General features: G+C 41.2%; 1 long non-coding RNA gene across 1 annotated transcript; it reads left to right on the top strand.

The window, feature by feature from the left end:
* The first annotated feature begins 4009 nt into the window (after positions 1 to 4009).
* Positions 4010 to 7234, top strand: LOC140915238 (uncharacterized). Its single transcript, XR_012160108.1, has 3 exons — positions 4010 to 4090; positions 4307 to 4931; positions 6877 to 7234. It is a non-coding gene; the product is annotated as an uncharacterized LOC140915238 (long non-coding RNA).

Below are 7234 nucleotides of genomic sequence, written 5' to 3'. Positions count from 1 at the left end.
CTTCCCTCACGCTTAGGACAGGTTTTTCCTCCCCAGGGAGCGTGGGCGACGGGGGCGGGTGAAGTTGCATTGCTAGGTTGTGAGTGTGAGCCGGGGCTGGTTCCCTGAAAGTTACGCCCAAGGGTTTCCCCAAGCGCAGTTGCACGCAGTGTTGCAAATTTAGTGGTTGGTTGTACATTTGAATTGAGATTGAAACTCATACAGGCTTTAAAAGCATGTACAGGATAGGAGAAAATACTTGTATTTGAGGAAGCAGAATGGGTATGAAAAGTATGAACAAAGACTAGCTTCCTCACACAGCTGTTATTTATGACAATGTTGGCACATTTGTTTTTGGCTGCATTGGCCTACCTAATACTGTCAAATTATTATTGATAAGCAGGGTCTGAATGAGCTCTCCCCTGACAGCTACTGATGAGCCAGGGGTGGGTGGACCAGACTGTATTTGCATGAACACACCTACTTTGCCTAGCTATCCAGGAGACAGAGCTGTGCTGCCCAAGTGATCAGTTTTGGCTGGTGTTGGGTTATAAATCACTGAAGTATTAAATGTGAGGGTTATGAAATGTTGTTATCCTTATTGTATACGTAAAGGGCAGCAGAACTGTACTTAGCCTGCTGGAATGAGGGGATCTCCCTCATGCTTAATTTGTGCGAGGGCTTGCCAGGGCTGAGCTCCAGTAGCTCTAGGCTCCCCAGTTCATAGCCCTGGAACCTGTGGGATTGTCATATCCGTTATGAAAGTAATAAACTTGCTTGAACCCTGGCACCTCTTTTGTTACAAATTCAGCTCTGGTCATCTTCAACTGAACTGCACTCCCTACGCAGAAGGTTTGGATGCTACAGCCTAGTGACAAGAGAGAGTGATGGGGCACACATGTTTTGCTTGGTGGTGGGAGCTCTGCCTAAGAGTCACAGGCACTATTTGACCTGCTTCTCTCTCCTGTTTAGAGAGAGAGCTGATTAGGCTTTAAAAGTGACCACTAGTTGAAATCCCTGATAATCAGGTCTAAGTGCTTAGACCTGCTGTGGGATAGTGTTTCTGTGGAAGAGACAGCCTAGCTTTTGCTAGCAGTGAAGTTTCCCCCTTGAGAGCTGAAATCACTGAGAGCTGGGTGGAACCGTGAGAGACCATCTCACAGAGGTTACAGTAGCAGGTGGCAGCAGAAGGTGACAGTGCACGGCCATTGGGGACAGAGTGGCCAGAGCATTGGACTATGTTTTATTGACTTCACTACAGAATGTTAGATTTGTGACTGTGAAACTTATATAAATACATTTCCTAGTAGGCCAAGATTTTTAAAATGCATTATTTGCCAAGGTTGTTATTTCACAACATCGCTACCTCAAGAGGTCATTATCTTGGGGAGTTTCTGTACTAAACTTGTTTATTATAATTATGTTTATGTAAGAACAGCCATATTGAATCAGACCAATGGTCCGTCTATCCTAGTATCCTGTCTTGCGACAGTGACTATTCCAGGTGCTTCAAAGGGAATGAACAGTACAGGGAATTGTCAAAGTCAGATTCAAGACTCACTGAATTTGTCAGACCACCCTGTTTATTAGCAAAGCGCTTTGCCAATGCACCCAGATATATGTGAGCCTCCTGCAAAAAGCTCAAGCCAACCCATTTATACAGACAAGCCAAAGCCAATCCAACACAGGAGACAAAAGGAAGCAGAAACTGACAAATATACATGCATATCTTATTTGCATACTAACGTTTACCAATCTCCTAGCTCAGTAGGAGCTCTAAGTTAATTAGTTTGAGGATCCATTGTCTCACACTCCTTAAGGTTTCTCTTCCTGACAACTATATTTCAACAAATCTTTCAAGCAGCATTTCTTTAATGAATTATAATTTCAATATAATTCATTCTACTTTCACAGAATCATCGAGAGATCCGTCCCTTGTCATCCACTCCCGGCTTCTGGCGAACAGAGGCTAGGGACACTCAGAGCATGGTGTTGCATCCCTGCCCATCCTGGCTAATAGCCATTGATGGACCTAACCTCCATGAACTTATCTATTTCTTTTTTGAACCCTGTTATAATGTTGTCCTTCACAACATCCCTGGCAAAAAGTTCCATGGGTGACAGTGTGTTGTGTGAAGAAATACTTCCTTTTGTTTGTTTTAAACTTACTGCCTGTTAATTTCATTGATTGACCCCTGGTTCTTGTGTTAAGTGAAGGGGTAAATGACACTTCCTTATTCATTTTCTCCACACCAGTCAAGATTTTATAAGCTTCTGTCGTATCCCCTCTTAGTCATCTCTTCTTCCAAGCTGAAAAGTCCCAGTCTTTTTAATCTCTTCTCCTACAGAATCTGTTCCATACCCCTAATAATTTTTGTTGCCCTTCTCTGTACCTTTTCCAATTCCAGTATATCTTTTTTGAGATGCGGTGACCAGAACTGCATGTAGTATTCAAGATGTGGGCATATCATGGATTTATATAGTAAAAATGGAGGAGCTTGGTTTGCCAGACTGATCAGCTAAGCCAATATTGACAACCTATATGAAAAGGTTGCAAAACACCATGCCTCTGGACTGCATCAACTTGCAGAAAGCCTTATAAGCCAGTCACTATCAAAGCCAATTTTAGAAGAACTTAATGAGGCTGTTAAGAATGTGGAGACACAACTCAGTTTATGTGAATGGCTGTTGCACCATACTTTCTATTTAAGTAAGAGATACCACACACTACAAACTGGAGGCCAATATTAAGCGCACTGTCACTTGTTAATCCTGAAGTTGGACATTGGTTTTGAACAAGACTGGCAAATGCTCGCTATCTTTCTGAAAAAAACTCAACTGATTCTCTAGAAGCATGCAGTGCAACAGTGAAAGACTCAGCCATTGAAAAAGTGAAGAACTCTCTTACCATATTCAAAATATATGCATACATGGCTGATGAAGCTCCAATGCAAATAGGCATCAAGTATTAAGTCATTGCATATGTTATCTTGATGTCCATGGTAGGCCAGTAGATGCATTCTAAATGTTCAGGTTATAGAAGACACATTAGCTGCATCTGTGACATCTTAGAAGAGTTAAATGCTTGTCAGTTGAACCCCAGACAGATGGCTGCTTGTGCATTTGATGGAGCTACAAACTTCTCTGGAAGACATAGTGGAGTACAAGCTTTGCTCAGAGAAAAGTAATGAGAAGTCCTTGTGGCACCTTGGAGACTAACAAATTTATTTGGGCATAAGCTTTCATGGGCTATAACCCACTTCATCAGATGCATGGAGTGGAAAATACAGTAGGCAGGTATAAATACACAGCACATGAACAGGTGGGAGTTGTTTTACTGAGCAGGGGGTCAGTGCTAACAAGGCCAATTCAATTAGGGTGGATGTGGCCCATTTCCAAGAGTTGACAAGAAGGGGTGAATATCAACAGAGGCAAAATTATTTCTGTAGTGACCCAGCCACTCCCAGTCTTTATTCAGGCCTAATTTGATGGTGTCAAGTTTGCAAATTAATTCCAGTTCTGCAGTTTCAGACTTCAACGAGTAACTGCAGAACTGGAATTAATTTGCAAAGTTGACACCATTAAATTAGGCCTGAATAAAGACTGGGAGTGGCTGGGTCACTACAAAAACTAATTTTCCCTCTGTTGATATTTACCTCTTCTTGTCAACTCTTGGAAATGGGCCACATCCACCCTAATTGAATTGGACCATCATTCCTCTCAAATTCATAGCTTTATTTTTTTTAAATTATATTTAACCCACAGCCCAGAGATATTCTTTTTCTAGACATTTTTAATTCTTCTCTTCCATATGTTTTATATTTAACCTGCCTTTTGTGTTGTGTTATCCACTAATTAGGTTTTTAATTTTTAAAAATGTCATTTGTAACATTATTAAACAATTTTATATTTTAAAATACTTTTTCACTGAACCATTTGCCTTAGTCCAATTATTTAAAAAGATATATAGCCCTTGACTTTTGTGGTACTTTTTCAATTATTTTAAGCTTGCATTTTTGTATTTAGTTCATACAGTCCTGCAAAATGATCCACAGGGGTAGATCCTTACACCTGCATAGACTCATTCCATCCACATGAAACAACTTGCAATGTATGTAAATTATTCTTAACTTTTTTCATTCTTCTGTTATTTTATTTATATTTAACCCTATAATTTTTCTATTTAATTTAAAATATTATTATCAGTCTTGTCATATTTTAAGTTTACCTGTCTCTTATCATATGCATATACTTTAAGTTATGTTACAGTGTTGCCAGCTCTCACAATTTTACATGAGTCTTGCCATTTTGGATGGTTTTCTTACAGCTCCAGCCATTGACGTAATGAGAATCTGAGTTTCCTTAAAACAATTTAGGTTACTAGCCCTCATGGATTCAGAGAAAAACTGGAAAATGTGACCTGAGTATCACCTAACGGTTCAAAAACCAGAAGACAGGACAAAGAATCCCAAATGTATCATTTTAAAATATAATGATTTTTACGGTAATCTTGTGATTTATTGGGGCCTGACACTTGATTTTTTAACAGTTGGGGGGTTTAGTAATACCGACGTTATGACAATAATTCAGTAAGTTCCCCTAGCCATTCAACCATTTTCCCATACTTCCCCATCGCCCCTCCTGCTTGCTCCTCTCTACCCTACGTGGGAGAAAAGGGGGCTATTTATAGATCATTGACTGAGAGGTGGGAGAGAGAATTTACTATCCTAAGTGGTTGACTGGAGGCAGGGAAGTAGAAACTCATGTTTTCCTTACTGTCTCTGGCATGACACTTTCCCTGGCAGGCACTGGGCAATAGAAGCCAGGAATGAGAGATCTGTGGGCTCATTGCCTCACTGGGCAACTGAGAAAAAAAATGGAAGAAATTTTTGCTCACCAATGAAATGCAGCCACCTTTATGATGGAATTTGGCATCCAGGGGTTTTGACAAGGTAACTGAAGAATCACTTTTCAAACTGAAACTATATACTTCCCTATATATTTTGTGGACACATTTGATAACTCTCCCTGTTAAATAATGTCATATTAGCCAGGATTCCATATTTCTGTGTGCTCCTCTCAATCCCTTGGACAGTTACTGCGGGTGATTTAGTACGAATAATTGTCATTTCTATAGTGCCTGTCATCACCTAGGGTCCAAGTCCCTTAACTGGTACAGGAATCATTTCACCCAACACTGCCGCCTCTTGGGGAGGGGAGATGTGATAGCTGTGTACCAGCACACAGCAAACACTGCACACGACAGGTTAGGCAAGGTTATCAAGTTGGGACTACCAAATTGGGAAATTAAAAATACACAAATGAATAAATAAAAAATGTAAATGTTTCCTTGAAACATATTGTAAAATCCATCATGAGAATAAGATCGATCATCATAACTATCATTAAAGTATCATTGTTATAATAAACCTCCTTGCTATGGTTTAAATTATCTCCAAATGGGTGGGAATTTGGCAGGTCAGCTCTAGGGCAGAAAATGTGTGAGAATAGTACAATTGAAACAGCAGGGGAATTTCAGGAGGCAGAATGTAATTTTCTGACTTGAAATTTGGCAGGGACAACAGGACTAACATCCGGTTCAAGGGATGTTCTTTGCTGTTGAGTCTTAGGGGGTCATTTGTTTGCATGACACTTTTTTCAAACCTGCCAGTAAAGAAAAGCCTAGTAACAGAACTCCTTGTCTCTCAACCTTTCAGATGACTATGTATTCCCCTTGGTTCCATACCAAACCGAACCAAACTGATATACAGTGTATGACAGACTGCTGAGCTAATTTATCACCAGGATAAAACTGTTGCATATTATTTCTTTATCCTCTGTTAAAAATAAATGTAGTGCTCATGAAAATTGCCCGCTAACAGGCCCACAGGCTAGTCTGCTGATCCACCAGAAACCAGGGGCAGCATGGGGAGCAGTTGTGAAATGTCCTCTACCCCACCCCATCCCACAGCCTCTTCCATCCTCACCTACAGGAACTACTCCCACTCAAATCTTTCTTCTCTTGGAGACTGTCAACAATATTTTCAGTTGTGATGGTGGTTTTAAATGAAGTGGAACTACAAACTGGACTGAGATCCACCCAGTCATTTCACTTAACAGCCTTCAGAGAGTTACAGTTTCATTCACTAGGGACCAGGCTACATAACTGAGGGGTAAGAGGCTCTATATACAATTATCAATCTGCAGAGCTATCTACATCCTTTCCCTAGTTCCTTAGGCCATGTTGACACTACAAACTGATCGACACAGGTTCATCAGCATACAGGCACTGAAGTTTGTATATCACTCGTGTGCATGCATACTTGGTTACTTGCACCACCAGGAGTGCTTATGTTGATGTAAAGTTTAGTGCACCGGGGTAGTATCTCACTGTGCTACACACTACCTGTGAGGACTCCTGGGCCTCAAACCCAAGCCTGCAGGTAGTGCTTGGACAATGGCCACCACCTGGTCGCTCACCTGAACTGGTGGAGAAGGGAGCTAGGAAAGCTCTAGCTCACAAAGAATCCCTTCCATGAAGCTCCTGACTTGGGGAGATGTCCAGCACCACCAATTGGCTGGGACACATTACTCCAGCCCCAGAGCACCCACGGAGTCGGCACCTATGGCTTTTGGGAAATATTTGCTATGTGTTGAGATAGAAATGACTTTCCCAGGGATCTCTGGAAGCTAGTGGTCAAGTTTCAAGCATGCAATTTTCTCCATCCCAGAATGCCATCCATACTTTATAATTTTTGCATTTCTTTAAAAAAAAATCCCACAAACTCACATGACACTTTTTTGATCACCTTTGACAGAAGCATGGAGCCCACAGAGTGCTGCACTGTTCTCATGAACTTTGCAAATATAGAATACACAATTCTCCTTTATTTTCAGACCTGCTGGAAATACTTTAACAACAGGGGACATGATGATTTTTTCAAGGCCAGTTTCCTGAGGAATAGTGAACAACAAATCAAGTTTGTTGGAGCATTCATGGAGCAGCTGCAGATGGTGGAGCATCTCTTCTTGGCCTGAGAAATAAGCACTGACTAGTGGGATCACATGATAATTCAGATTTGGGATGATGAGCAGTGGCTGCAGAACTTTCAGCTGCAAAAGCTCACATTCCTGGATCTCTTTTCCGAGCTCGCCCCAGCCCTCCAGTGCATGGATGCCAGAATGAGAGATGTATTGACAGTGGAAAAGTGAGTGATAATCACATTGTAGAAGGAGAGGAACTTGCGGAGGCCAG

Source organism: Lepidochelys kempii, chromosome 7 (genome assembly GCF_965140285.1).
Source record: "Lepidochelys kempii isolate rLepKem1 chromosome 7, rLepKem1.hap1, whole genome shotgun sequence".
NCBI lineage: Eukaryota > Metazoa > Chordata > Testudines > Cheloniidae > Lepidochelys > Lepidochelys kempii.
This window is presented reverse-complemented; position numbering and strand designations above follow the sequence as displayed.